Below are 13,681 nucleotides of genomic sequence, written 5' to 3' on the forward strand. Positions count from 1 at the left end.
GAGGAGGTTCATTTTCCCATAATGCTTTTTGGCATCTGTGAGTTTTAATCCTCAAACCTTCAGAATTAGTGTATTAATTTAAAACTAAAAGATATTTGTGAGGTTTTCAATTAGTAAAAATGACAGAGTTGACATTAAAATTAATAAAACGGCTAGAATTAGTTTGGTTTTAAAATCAAACCATAAGTCAAACCTACTTTGCTTTTTATGCCTTTTGCCACACGTCTGGGGCACTCTATGTTGAATGTAAAGTTTTCTTGTAGCTGCTTGCCAGCCAGGGCCCTTCTGCTGGGGTCAGGTTGAGCTCAGCTCCTCACAGCTGCCTGATTACTGCAAAACATATTAGAAACGGGAACTAACGTGTGATTTTATGGTTTATAAACATTTTTGACTGTTCGGCTTTACTTACTGTGCCAACAAAAAACGCTAGTAGACTAAATGTTAGTGGACTAAATGCTAGCAGACTAAAAGTTAGTGGAACTAAATTTAGTGGAAGCTAATTGGTCTGCAGATGGTTTTTGAAGTTAGCTGAGAAGCTAAACCACTAACAAAAAGGTAGCTTTGCTAATTAGCGGTTAGCAGATTAGCAGACCTGTGCCCACCACCTGTAACGGGTATTAAGTTTGCAAAGCATATCCCTCTATGCTTTCTATGGATATGTCTGCGGAAACAGGCTAGAGTCTCAATTGGACAAATTTCCCTCCCTGCCACATAAACTGCACTATCATCTTAGTGGATTTTCTTCACTAATTCCCCACTAATTTAATGGATTCCATTTCCACATTAGTCATAAGACCTGCACAGTCTCTAATCACCTGCTGTGTGGCCTGCTGTAAACTCCTAATGTTACTCTCCCTGTCGAGCTCTAGCTATGTTTGCAGACAAGATGGTGGCGCCTTCCCCTAGTAGCTCACAGGGGGTCGTTTTGACCGTTGGGGTTTTACATAATTATTGTATGGCCTTGCCTTACAATATAAAGCGCCTTGGGGCAACTGTTTGTTGTGATTTGGCGCTATATAAAAAAATTGATTGATTGATTGATTGATAGGGTGAAGGCCATCTGGCATCAGCAAGCCACAATGGCCCCAGAATGAAGGCCAGTTATCAATAAAACTAAAGCCTTGTTGTCTACAAAATTCGTGCGAGTCACCTATTTAATCCTATAAAGCCCACTCTGTGAAATAATTGTCAGAAAATTCAAATTTTTTGAAACAAGAGTCTTTATTGGACCTTTTAACAAACCCACCAAAAAACAAAACAAAACAAAACAAAAAAACAAAACAAAAACCAAAAAACAAAAACCTTTTTGCATATATGAATTTTTATTTGTATCATATTTGCTACATTGGGCGTTCTAGCATAAAAACATCCATTTTAAATCCAGAGCAAACGTAACATTTTAAACCTATAAAATTCTGCATTTTCTTATGGAAATTACTGTGGATCACTTGTTTCAGGCAGCCATTATGAATGTCTCATCTGAAGGCCCTCTGATGCATAAGAGTCTGACATCTGGTGGTTTGTCTGTGCACTACAAGTATCTCATTGTATACGATGCGTTTTTTGGGGAGAAAATGTCACACTGATGAAGCAGACATCTCAGAAAATCCTGTATCAAATATGATACACTTAGCATTATAGGGTTAACAATGTCAGCCTGCTAAATGCCTCATCATTACCCTGGGAGGGGACCAGAGACTATTACTTGATGCCCACACATCTTTCTAGCAAGGTCACAAGTCCTCTCTATGTCCATTTTTGTGACCTCCAAGTGCTTCATCCCAATATCGTTTGCACCAACCTGAATAACTATGTGGCTATATCTAGTGTTGTTTAAGGGAGGTAATGGTCTAGTGGTTAAGGCGTTAGGCTTGAGACCAGAATTTCCTGACCTGAAAATCCCCTATTACTCCCGGTGTGTAGTGCGCGCCTTGTATGGCAGCACCCTCACATCTGGGTGAATGTGAGGCATTATTGTAAAGCACTTTGATCTGATGCAGATGGAAAAGCGCTATATAAATGCAATCCATTTAGTGTCATGTTCCTTTGTCTGCCTATCCTTTCACAATGTCAGCATCCTAAGATGAGAATACATTTAACGTCAGCCAATGTCTGTAACCTGACTTTTCATTCACCATGGTGAGTGTGATCTGGGTACCGCAACCGGGCACCAAGCCCTATGTGACTTCCTCCACCTTACCACGTGATTAGTGATTAAAAGAGTGTCACTCCAGCCAGCAGTACATCCAGGAGCAAGTTCCCAGATATTCAACCAGAATCAAGCAGCAGAAATGTTTCTTCCCCAGAATTGTGCCTCAAGACTATTCTGTCTCAGAGGTATAAAGGCAATTCCTTTGACTTCATTCTTAGTTTGTGCTCTTAGTACATGCACTGTCAACTGTGGGACCTTATATGTAGACAGGTGTGTGTCTCTCCAAATCATGTCCAATCAACTGACTTTACCCCAGATGGACTCTAATTAAGCTGAAGAAACATCTCAAGGGTGATCATTGGAAACAGGATGCACCTGAGCTCAGTTTTTAGCTTCATGGAAAGGCTATGAATACCTATGAAGTACCTATGTACCTAGAATACCTATGAACTTATTTTTAGTTATTTTTATATTTAATAAATTTGCAAAAATCTAAAAAAAACAAACACTTTTTCTCATTGCCATTATGGGGTACCGTGCCTAGAATTTTGAGGAAAAACGAATTTTGTCTATTTTGGAATGAGGTTGTAACATAACAAAATGTGTAAAAGTGAAGTGCTGTGAATGTGCCGGATGCACTGTATGACATGACTGTATGTGTGACAATACGTGGGGTCTTGACCCCAAGATTGTGTAATAATGAGATAAAATGTAATTTGAACTTTACTGTGGTCATGGCCAAACCTTGAAATAATGAATCCGCATAACTGTGGCATTTCTTTCTATCTGTTCTCAGATTTGAACATTTTGCCGTGTCAATTGTGTTTTCATAATTTTCTGATTGAGACTTTTTGTATGCTGTGTTCCTGGACAGTTTTAACTGATAAATTAGGATGTCCATAAAAGGAAAATACATTGATTTTGTGAAAAAGCCAATTGGTTCCTACTAAGCTCCACCCACAAAAGGCTGAACTGGACTCTGTGACCTCAAGCAGATAGGGGGGGTCTGAGGGCAGAGTAGGCTCTGGTAGGTTGGACATGAATAGGTCAAGAGAACAGGTTGTCCAGATGCAGGTGATTGGATGAGGTCACAGTGTGATGTCATGCTTGAACATTGAACAACATTCTTAAATAATTTGATTTGGGCAGTTTGTGGGGTTTTGAGAGCAGTTAAATATTGGAGGCTATGGTGTGTGTTTCAGGTTATTCCACACCAGTTCACTCAGAATTCACAGCAGTGTCTAGTCCATAGCATGGATTTTAGTGGGAGAAAAAAAAAAATTGTCAAAACTTTGAGTTCATGGAATTTTGGAAAGTCCAAATGCTCTTTTCATGACATCTTTTCCAATGTCATTTTTACGCTGTGTGTTGTTGAAGTGGTGATAAGGTGTTTTTTTCACTGGTCTGTGTGTGTGTGTGTGTGTGTGTGTGTGCGTGTGCGTGTGCATGCGTGTACACAAGATAACTCAAAAACAGCTGGACACATACTTGGTGTGAATATTACTTTGATATCTAGAGTGATTAGGGCTCTATATTGTTTTTCAAAACTCAATACAATACATTGAATGTCCGATACTTGATAAGTATAAGGAGTATAGAGACTTGGTGAGGGCCTTCAGTGACTGGAGCCAGCAGAACGGCCTTCTCCTGAACACGTCCAAGACCAAGGAGATGGTCATCAACTTCCGAAGGTCCAGGTCTCCCCTGCAATCCATCAGCAGAGGTAGGTAGGGGAGGTAGCATCACAGACCGGGACAACAAGCGGCTGCACAAGCTGGTCAGGAAGACCGGGTCAGCGCTGGGAAGGAGCTTAGTCCCATTGGGGATTGTGATGGAGAGGTGCCTGATGAGCAAGCTGCTGGCCATCAAGGACAATGCTGGCCACCAGCTTCACCACATCCTGGCAGAGCAGAGCAGCAGTCGCAATGGGCGGCTCATCCCCCTGTTCTGGCCGACTGAGCGGCACAGGAGGTCCTTCCTCCCCACAGCCGCCAGACTGTTCAACAACTCAGTCGATGGCAGAGGCTCCTGAGCTGGCTGTTGTTGGCTACTGACACCCCACATGGGCACTGTGCAATGGATTGATATCCCTCTATTTTTAATTATTGATTATTCAATTTATTTATTGATTACATTTTTAACCTTTTATCATATTTTTACTATTTGTAATATTTTATCATTATCACCATCATTCACTCACTTTTTTACTTTTAATGCTCGGTTGCTGTTGTTGTCTTTTATGTGTTATTTGTTATCTGTATCCATGACCTACGACTATCTATCTATCTATCTATCTATCTATCTATCTATCTATCTATCTATCTATCTATCTATCTATCTATCTATCTATCTATCTATCTATCTATCTATCTATCTATCTATCTATCTATCTATCTATCTATCTATCTATCTATCTATCTATCTATCTATCTATCTATCTATCTATCTATCTATCTGCAAGAACACCCAGATGTTCGGGCGGTGCCAGCCGACACTAGCAGCCATGTGGCAGTGCCAGCCTTCTGCACTATTTGTGCATGGCAGCCCTTCTTGTATTCTGTTCCAGATAGCGAGCTCTAAAACTGGACCCCTATGGTTTTTCCTACCTGGGTGACCGATGAAGGTGTCCTCATAGTAGATGACCACAGGCTGGAGCTCATCAACCAGTCTCCCTCCTGAACCAGCTCAAACAAAGTGACCACATCTCCTGGTGGCACAAAGGCCAGTGCACACAACATCCTGGTTGCAAGGGAGAGCTTGGCATCAGCAGCATATCTCTCCCAGAGCCCTTCTGCATGCACCCAACGGTTCATACACTGGGGGGGGGGGGGGGGGGGGTAATGACAAGGGAGGAAATGCCCTGATACTGATGGCAGCAGTTGTGAATCTGTCATGTAGCTTAAAATGCACCCATTCTGCAGAGGTGACACAAATTCACCTTTCTGTGTAACCGCTTGTGCGGTGTTGTTGTCTCATGGAGTTTATACACGACAGGTGATGTCACACTTCCACGGAGACCTGCCACTATTTTGACATATATGCTGCATTTTGAGCAGTTTGCCATCATATTTCCTCACTGTTCATGTACACTGAGAAAGAGCGAAGAGAGAGTGAGCAAGAGACAGAGCGAGAGAGAGGGAGAGAGCAGACAAAATGAGCTAAATGTTACATTTTTCACGCTCATCAGTTTGGATTTATCTTGTGTGCATGTGCATGTGCGCGTGCATTTCCCGGTCATTCATGGTCAGCATCGGCTAAATCTACAGATAAATGACACTGCTGGACAATTAACACATTTCACTGGACTTTCTATGGCTGGAAAACAACTGACAGCCATGAAAAATAAAAACAGATTTAAGAAAAAAACATTGCAGGAACTGAAAAAAAAAAAAAAATCATAACTGTTGTCCTCTTCAGAAAACTCACCTTTTTGTCTTCTTGTCATTCTGTGACTCAAACTCTGGATTATACAATTGATGAAAAAAGGACAAAACTGTGGTGAGTCCACAATGAACTTAATGTATCTACTTATATAGTAAAACGTTTTCATGGAGGTGCTGTCCGGCACAAGCCCACATAATCCAAACTGAATGTGCACGTACAGAAACACGGAAAAGGATTCCTTTAATATTTAGCTCATTTTGTCTTCCATGATGACAGATTTTTAGTTAGTGAGTGCTCCAGGTTGTCATCATAACAGTAATCAGGGCTCAGATTACTTGTCTGACATGATGCCCAGAATGAACCATCAGCCGCAGAAGTAGAAGATCTCTGCTCCGCCTGATCTCTGCTCAGATTTGAACAAGCACAAAAGTTTCTGACAAACTTGATGGACATCAGCTGATAAGTAACTCATTTTGCGCTTTATAACAGCTCGTTACAAATTAACTTTGTTCATAACAATCAAGGCACACATCCCGATCATCAGTGTTGCAGTGTAACAAAGTAGAAATACATTGTTACTGTACTTAAGTAGAATTTTGATGTATCTGTAATTTACTTCATTTTTTTACATTTCTGGCGACTTTCACTTTCACTCCACTACATTTCCTCAATAAAATCAATAGTTTACTCCAATACATTTCTCTTAAACATTTTCGCTGCTCATTACTACAGTATAAAAGTAGAAGAAATTTGATTGAGCAGTGCCTGTTTGCAGAGGTGAAAGTAAGCCAGAGCGCAGCTGATACAATCCTCTACACCTAGAGCGCTGCACCTTTCACCTCTGCAGCATCAAGTGTCCTGTTTGACATAAAACATGTTTAAGACAAAAAAAAAAACAAACAAACAACAAAAATACAGGTTAAAAAGGTAAATGGACTGCATTTATATAGTGCTTTTCCATTTGCATCAGATGCTCTAAGTGCTTTACAATAATGCCTCACATTCACCCCGATGTGAGGGTGCTGCCATACAAGGCGCTCACTACGGCAATAGGGGATTAAACACCTTGCCCAAGGGCCCTTAGTGATTTTCCAGTCAGGCTGGGATTTGCATCGAGGATCTTCTGGTCTCAAGCCCAATGCGTAATGGTCTAGTGGTTAACTAGACCATCACCTCCCCTCCCCAGGTTGAGTCTGTGCCCCCACTGAGGAAGAGAGGAGACTGTGGAGGGTGAAAACCATCTGCGCTTTGGATTCCAAATGCGCACACACTGATGCACGTACACACATACGCATGGATCAGCTCCTGCTACAGTCCAGTGCATGATTGAAGTACCGACAAAACTGGCCGGCATGGCTGTTTCGTTTAATTTATTTTATTTGTAATGTTCGCGGACAAACGCTGCATAAAAGCGGTGCCATGTTTTGGATGCGAGAGTGAAAAGAGCGCCGTGTTTGGTTGCTTTTCAGTGGTTGGTGGTGATGATGCTTGCATTGTTTTTGTGTGTTTTTTTTACTTTTCCTTAAATTTGGAACAACTCTGTAGTGTTTCTGTGAAGGCTCTCAGTTGTCCAGGTGGTTTCCACAGTAAGAAGCTTGAATCTTCGACTGGACTGGGTTGCTTGACGCGAGGATGTTTCGCTTCTAATCACAGAAGCTTCCTCAGCTAAAATTCTTGCTCTGGTAGTCTGACTTCTCTACAAGAGTCAAGGCAGAAGTCAGATTTTATACAAGACTGATGATCATTGCACACCCCTTGGCTGTGATACTGAAATTATATTGCTTTTTGTTTCCAGAGTTCATGTCCACACACGTGTCACTCTGATGATGTTACAGTAGAGGATCTACTGTTGCTGCGGCAAAAAAATGCTGTGGTCATTGCACACTAGTTGGACTGTCATGGAGTGCTTTGTGAGATGTTTTTGCATTGTCTTTGTGGTATTTGTGCATCTTCCGTGCTTGATAACTCAGGTGCAGCTTCAGAATGACCATTGTGAACATGGCGGTTTGTGAAAGGATACCGAGGACCTTGTAAGGGCATGGTGGCAGCTGGGCACCTCTTTGGCATCATGCAGCATTTCATGACGGCAAAAGGACCACTAGACAGACCTTGTGTAAAGGGGCTTTTACCAACTGGGAGACATTGTAACAACAGTCTTAAAGGTTGCCAATCACTTAAACATGGAAGTGGAGGGACATACAAACACAGAAGACAATAACTTCGAAATTAAACTACCCAGAGTGAACACAGGGAAAATATTACAATCAGAACACAAATAAATACCACAAGAGGAAAATACCATGTAGCAGGGAGAAAAAATTACCAGAATGATCTCAGAACAGTATTTGACTAAAACAGCAAAACAGAACTTGAGTTAAAACTAGAAATTAGAAGTATTCCAGCGTGATGCTATCTTAGACTATAAGCATGCATGACTGGCTACAAAGCAGATCTATTACCCTGATTTGATCAACAAAAGCAAGCATAACTCAAAGTTCTTGTTCAACACAGTGGCAACACTTATTCATGTACAACCACCTGTAAGTTGCTCTCCTTTTGCAGCACAAGATTTCTTAGATTACATCGACATCAATTTGACCAGTTAATGCTTAACCTAGGCTCATGTGTCATACATCACACTGACAAAGTGAGGACCCTTGTGGTGATTTTTGATCCTACATTGTTCTTTGACCTCCACATTAGAGATATTACAAGGACTGCTTTCTTCCACTTACGAAATATAGTGAAGATTTGCCCCATCTTGTCTATGGTTGAGGCAGAGACCCTGATCCATCCATTTGTTTGTTCTAGATTGGACTACTACAATGTTCTAGTTTCTGGTTTACTGTGGCCCAGCATTAGGGATCTCTAATTGGTTCAAAACGCTGCTGCCAGACTCTTGTCAGGAAGCAGAAAGTTTGACAACATTACAGCCATTATGGCGTCTCTTCTGTGTCTTCCTGTTTCTGTGAGATCAGATTTTAAGATTCTGCTATTAAACTATAAAATTGTTCACAGACTGGCACCTCCCTACTTAGCTGACCTAATTAGCCTTTGGTCTGTGTTCTCAGGGTGCAGGGCTACTTTGTGTTCTTCAGGTGAATAAAAAAGTCTGCAGGTCACAGAGCTTTCTGTTATCATGCACCTGTTCTGTGGAATGATCTCCTTGCATCAATAAAAAAGTCAGATTTTTTTAGAGTCTTTGAAATCCAGACTTAAGATGCATTTATTCTCCCTGCTCCCTCGGGAGGAGCTCGGAGTCGAGCCGCTGCTCCTCCACGTCGAAAGGAGTCAGTTGAGGTGGCTCGGGCATCTTTTCCGGATGCCCCCTGGACGCCTCGCTGGAGAGGTGTTTCGGGCAGGTCCCATTGGGAGGAGGCCCCGAGGAAGACCCAGGACATGCTGGAGGGACTACATCTCTCGGCTGGCTTGGGAACGCTTTGGGGTTCCCCCGGAGGAGCTGGGGGAGGTGTGTGTGGATCGGGAGGTCTGGGCGGCTTTGCTTGAGCTGCTGCCCCCGCGACCCAACTCCAGATAAAGCAGAAGAAAATGGATGGATGTATGGATTCTTCTCCCTTTCGTATGACTAGCATGCTGGTATAGTATGGGTACTTATAGTATGCTTCCTACCCTTTTAAATTCATTTTATCAATAAACAGAATGGGTCTCTGCCTCAACTTTGTCTGGGTCTGTTAGTGAAGCTTAGGACTAGCTGCCAGTGATCACCTTAGTATTCTTCTGCTTTCCTGTTGATTAATGCTGACTAAATATACCTTAAGTGTAGTTTTTCTGGCTGACTATTTTTCTGTTTTCTTTTTCTTCTCTGTCCAAGATGTGGGTGGTTCCACATGCTGGATTGGATGATTTCTGTGGTGGACATGGGATGGACTCCACTGTAGGAACAGACTAACGAGTGGCTCAATGACCCCCCCCTTCCCCCCCTCCCCCAACCTCTTCCCCCCGACGGTGGACTGGATGCCTGCATGGACTCTTGCCAGTAAGCGAAGTGTGCAACGCATCTGTGCATGCATGGGTCAAACTCACACCGCTCCCACTGAATTTTGTATACAGAAGCATTAGCAGACTGTAAAAGGTAAGGCTTACAGGGATTGTTTCAAAGGCTTTAAGCCTTAAGCAATGCATACAGTAATGACAGGGGCGCATTGTGTTGTTTTCAAATGCTCAAACAGAATTTATAGGCTTGAAAGTTGGCTGAAAACACACGATTGCAAAGCTCTGCCGTCCACACAAAGATGGAAAGAAGAAGAAATGTGGTCGTAAAGCTCCGTTCATTCTACACAATTTTGCCACAGAAAAGAAAGATCCAGATGGACATAAAAGATGGACTAAAATTGTAAGTTTCTTGCACACATTTATTTTGTCAATATCCTGAAACCGTGCCGCCGTTTTTGTGCATCGGCTTATGACTGTAATGTCGTGCCATGAATGATGTGGCGCGCAATATTGTAAAATTGACATGTTCTATAAACAAACTGCATGCATATCATCATACATATCATTGTATGTCTGTCAACTTATCAAAACAAAGGTGACACCAAAGAGGTTATATGGACTCACCTTCATTGTCGTCATTATGAAGCCGGCAGAGTAGCGATTTCTCATCCCTGCTTAGCAAATATTCTGCAATATCCACAGTTTAAGACTCTGGACTTTGTCTAACCATCCGTCAGTTGCCTTCAAGGGGTCAGAAATTTGTTTGTCTCCATCTATCAACAAGGACTGGTCATTTTCGACAGCAGCACGCTCTTCTTCCTTTGTCGGCACTAACGGTACTTTCTGTACAGATGCAGCACACGCAAGCACAGCCAGCTCTTCTTTCCATTTCTGTCCACTGCCGTATGTAGTCCTGGTTGTAACAGGCAATCTGCAGAGCTTACAAAAACGCTTTAAATCATCAACTTTCCAGCGGTTGAAATGATCCAAATCACAGCACTCCTCGCTGCTTTCTGCCGCCATAGCTTGTGGGTTGGTAGTCGAAAAATTTAGCCTACCCATAATGCACCGCGCGGCCTGAGATGTGCACTTCGCTTATTGTTGTGTTGTGTTCTGTATTGTAAACCTTTTTGGTAGAATGGCCTAAGTAGTGAGTCACCCCTTTGAGTCTGGTCTGCTTGAGGTTTCTTCCTCAAATCATCAGAGGCAGGTTTTCCTTACCACGGTCGCCAGTGTGCTTGCTCTAGGGGTTGGTAACATTAGACCTTACTTGTGTGAAGCACCTCGAAGCAGCTTTGTTGTTATTTGGTGCTATATAATCTAAATAAATTAAATTAAGGGACATGCAAACACAGAAGACAATAACTTGTAAGTTAAAGTAACCAGAGTGAACACAGGGAAAATGTCATAATCAGAACACAAATAAATACCACAAGAGGAAAATACCAAGTAACAGGGAGGAAAAATTACCAGAATTATCTTAGAACAGTATTTGACCAAAACAGAACTTGAATTAAAACTTGACCCATGGCAGAAACCAACAACTATTGTTTACTATGCTGCATGGTGCCATGTGGAAGATTAGGCCAGTTGTGCACTATTATGTACCAATAAGTGTTAAAAAAAAAACCCCACTAGAAATAAATTTAATGTAACATACTGTGGCTCTGCCACACTAAACATTCGTTTGATGCATTTTCAAGTTTCAAACTGATCTCAGATGATGAAGAAAGTTCCTTTTTTCTGGCTTCATGAATAATTTGACTGTGTTCTAAACGTCTGTGGTGACCAGATCAAACAAAGCACAACAAAAATTAAAGTCCAGGATGCAAAATAAAAAGAGCTCCTGTGTGACAGTTGTGCTGGAAACAGTTTCAGGTTTTGTTTGCCAGGATCGTTTGAGTGGCTGGAGGAGAGGGTGGAGCAGCCAGAAGGTGGTTGGGTCAGTTACAACATGCTTGAGGCCATTAATTAATGCAAAGAACCTGGAATACGTTTGCTTTGGATTTTGCAACATCAGACTTCAATGTCATGATTCCGACTTTCTGATAGACTGATCTAACTATTTTTATATTTGATGGTAAAAATGGCAGAAAAAAAACAAATAAAACAAAGATTTATTTTTATTTTATTTCTTTTCTTTGACATTTTGGAGTAACAGTGATAAGGCAGTGAGGACACATGGAGCACAGCTGGACACAGTCTGAGTGGACTTTGTGGGCTGGTGTGCACGTGTGTCCTAGCAGCCGCTGTGGCCACTATCGATCAGATAGACCTGGTAACTTATTACCCAGTCTGGTCGAACCAGGTCTGAGTGTTAGGAGGACAATGGGGAGGGAAGAAGAACAGGGAGGTGATGCTTCCTCTGACAATTTTGTATTCTAGTTACTTTAAATTTTGGAACTTTTACCCCTGATATTTCTTTTTATGTTTTAAATATGCTTTTCTTTGCGTAAGACAGTGAAGACTCTACAGCTTCAACAAACAAGATGTGGAGGTTTTCAAGATTCTGTGTGAAGCAGCAATGAGGAAATATTAATGACTGCTTAATTTGCACAGCGTATCACCTGAGATGATGCCAGTCACTGGATGGAAACCACAGAGACAAAAGCACCGCGGACAATCTCCCTGTTTCAAAAAACAAACAAACAAACAAACAATCAAAGAGACATTATGAGTCTGGTCCAGAGAGACGGTGTACTATATACAAGACAAAACCTGTGTGACGCCATCCACTGGTTTTCGACAGAGACCCAGAACAGCTCAACTGACACCTGTGTCTGGGCGTCACCATGTTGAGAGCCCCACCTGCACTAATTCACCATTAACTCATTAAAGCATAAATGGGCGGAGCGTGGGTGGCCATTGTGTGATGAAAAAAGCCTGAACACACTTCAGTCTAATGTCGGTTCGGGTGTTTATTAAGTCATATTTTTGGAGATGCAGTTTGCTTTTCCTGTTTCTATCTGTGTTCATGACAACGAACTTTAAATTCAATCTAGTACCAATTCCACAGATTCTTGTCATTAAACTTTTCAAACCGTGTTTCTCTCCAGCTTCCCTCTCTCAGATGCCATTCCGTGACACAGACATGGCGCAAATTTCTTCTTTTAAAAACTTAATGGCTCTTAAAGTATGCGATGTCCACATGCTACGTTTAGCTTGGAGCAGCCACACAGCATCGCAGTAGCAATCAACCAGTCCCGCTTTATGATAACTGTCGCCACAGCCATGCTTTCATAGCGGATTTTTCTCGGCGGACTTCCTCGAATCCGAGGTCACCGATTTGTATCTGTCTGTGGACTTATAAAACTTTCACGATGTCATAAAAAAAGAATGCTTTGCAATAGGCATTTTTCAAACTCAGTGACGATCATGATTACAGAGTGCAACACTAACCCCCCCCCCCCCCCCCCATGATGAAATCCACAGAATTCCTCAGATTCGCAAATTTTCACAGCCTTGTATACAGCAAAGGTCGTCGCCCTTCGGGCCTGTTGGTATCTTACCACTGCCTCCGGAGTCCTCAGAGATAACATATCCCTGAAGGACTCCTTCTTCAGTTGGACAGCTTCCCGGACCACCAGTGTTTACCACCATGTTCAAGGGTTGCCGCAACTTGAAGCCCCTAAGACCTTCAGCCCACAGCTCCCCGTTGCGGCTTCAGCAATGGAAAGTTTGAACATTGCCCATTCTGGTTCAGTGCCTCCATCCTCCATGGGGATGCCAGAAAGGTTCCACCGGAGGTGTCAGTTGAAGATCTGTCAGACAGTGGGCTCCTCCAGATGTTCCCAGTTCAGCCACACTACCCATTTGGGCTTACCAGGTCTGTCCAAAATCCTCCTCCACCCTCTGATCCAACTCACCACCAGATGGTGATCAGCAGACAGCTCTGCCCCTCTCTTTACCTGAGTGTCTAGAGCATGCCACCTCAGATCAGATGATACAATCACAAAATTGATCACTGAACGTCAGCCTAGAGTGCTCTGGTAACATGTACACTTATGAGCATCCTTATGTTCGAACACGGTGTTTATTATGGACTGTCTGTGACTAGCACAGATGTCCAACAACAAATGACCACTCTGGTTTAAATCACTGCCATTCCTCCTAGTCATGCATCTCCAGGTGTCTCTGTCATTGCCTATGTGTGCGTTGACGTGCCCTAGCAGAACAATGGAGTCTCCAACT

General features: G+C 42.4%; 1 long non-coding RNA gene across 1 annotated transcript; it reads right to left on the reverse strand.

Annotated features, from left to right (window-relative positions):
* Nucleotides 1-1,393: 1,393 nt before the first annotated feature.
* LOC117509304 lies at nucleotides 1,394-12,756 on the reverse strand. The gene is made up of 3 exons (XR_004560375.1): nucleotides 12,609-12,756; nucleotides 5,081-5,090; nucleotides 1,394-1,405 (listed from the first exon to the last, which is right to left on the reverse strand). It is a non-coding gene; the product is annotated as an uncharacterized LOC117509304 (long non-coding RNA).
* Between the last annotated feature and the right edge of the window lie 925 nt (nucleotides 12,757-13,681).

The sequence above is a fragment of the Thalassophryne amazonica genome, chromosome 4, assembly GCF_902500255.1.
Source record: "Thalassophryne amazonica chromosome 4, fThaAma1.1, whole genome shotgun sequence".
Classification (NCBI taxonomy): Eukaryota; Metazoa; Chordata; class Actinopteri; order Batrachoidiformes; family Batrachoididae; genus Thalassophryne; species Thalassophryne amazonica.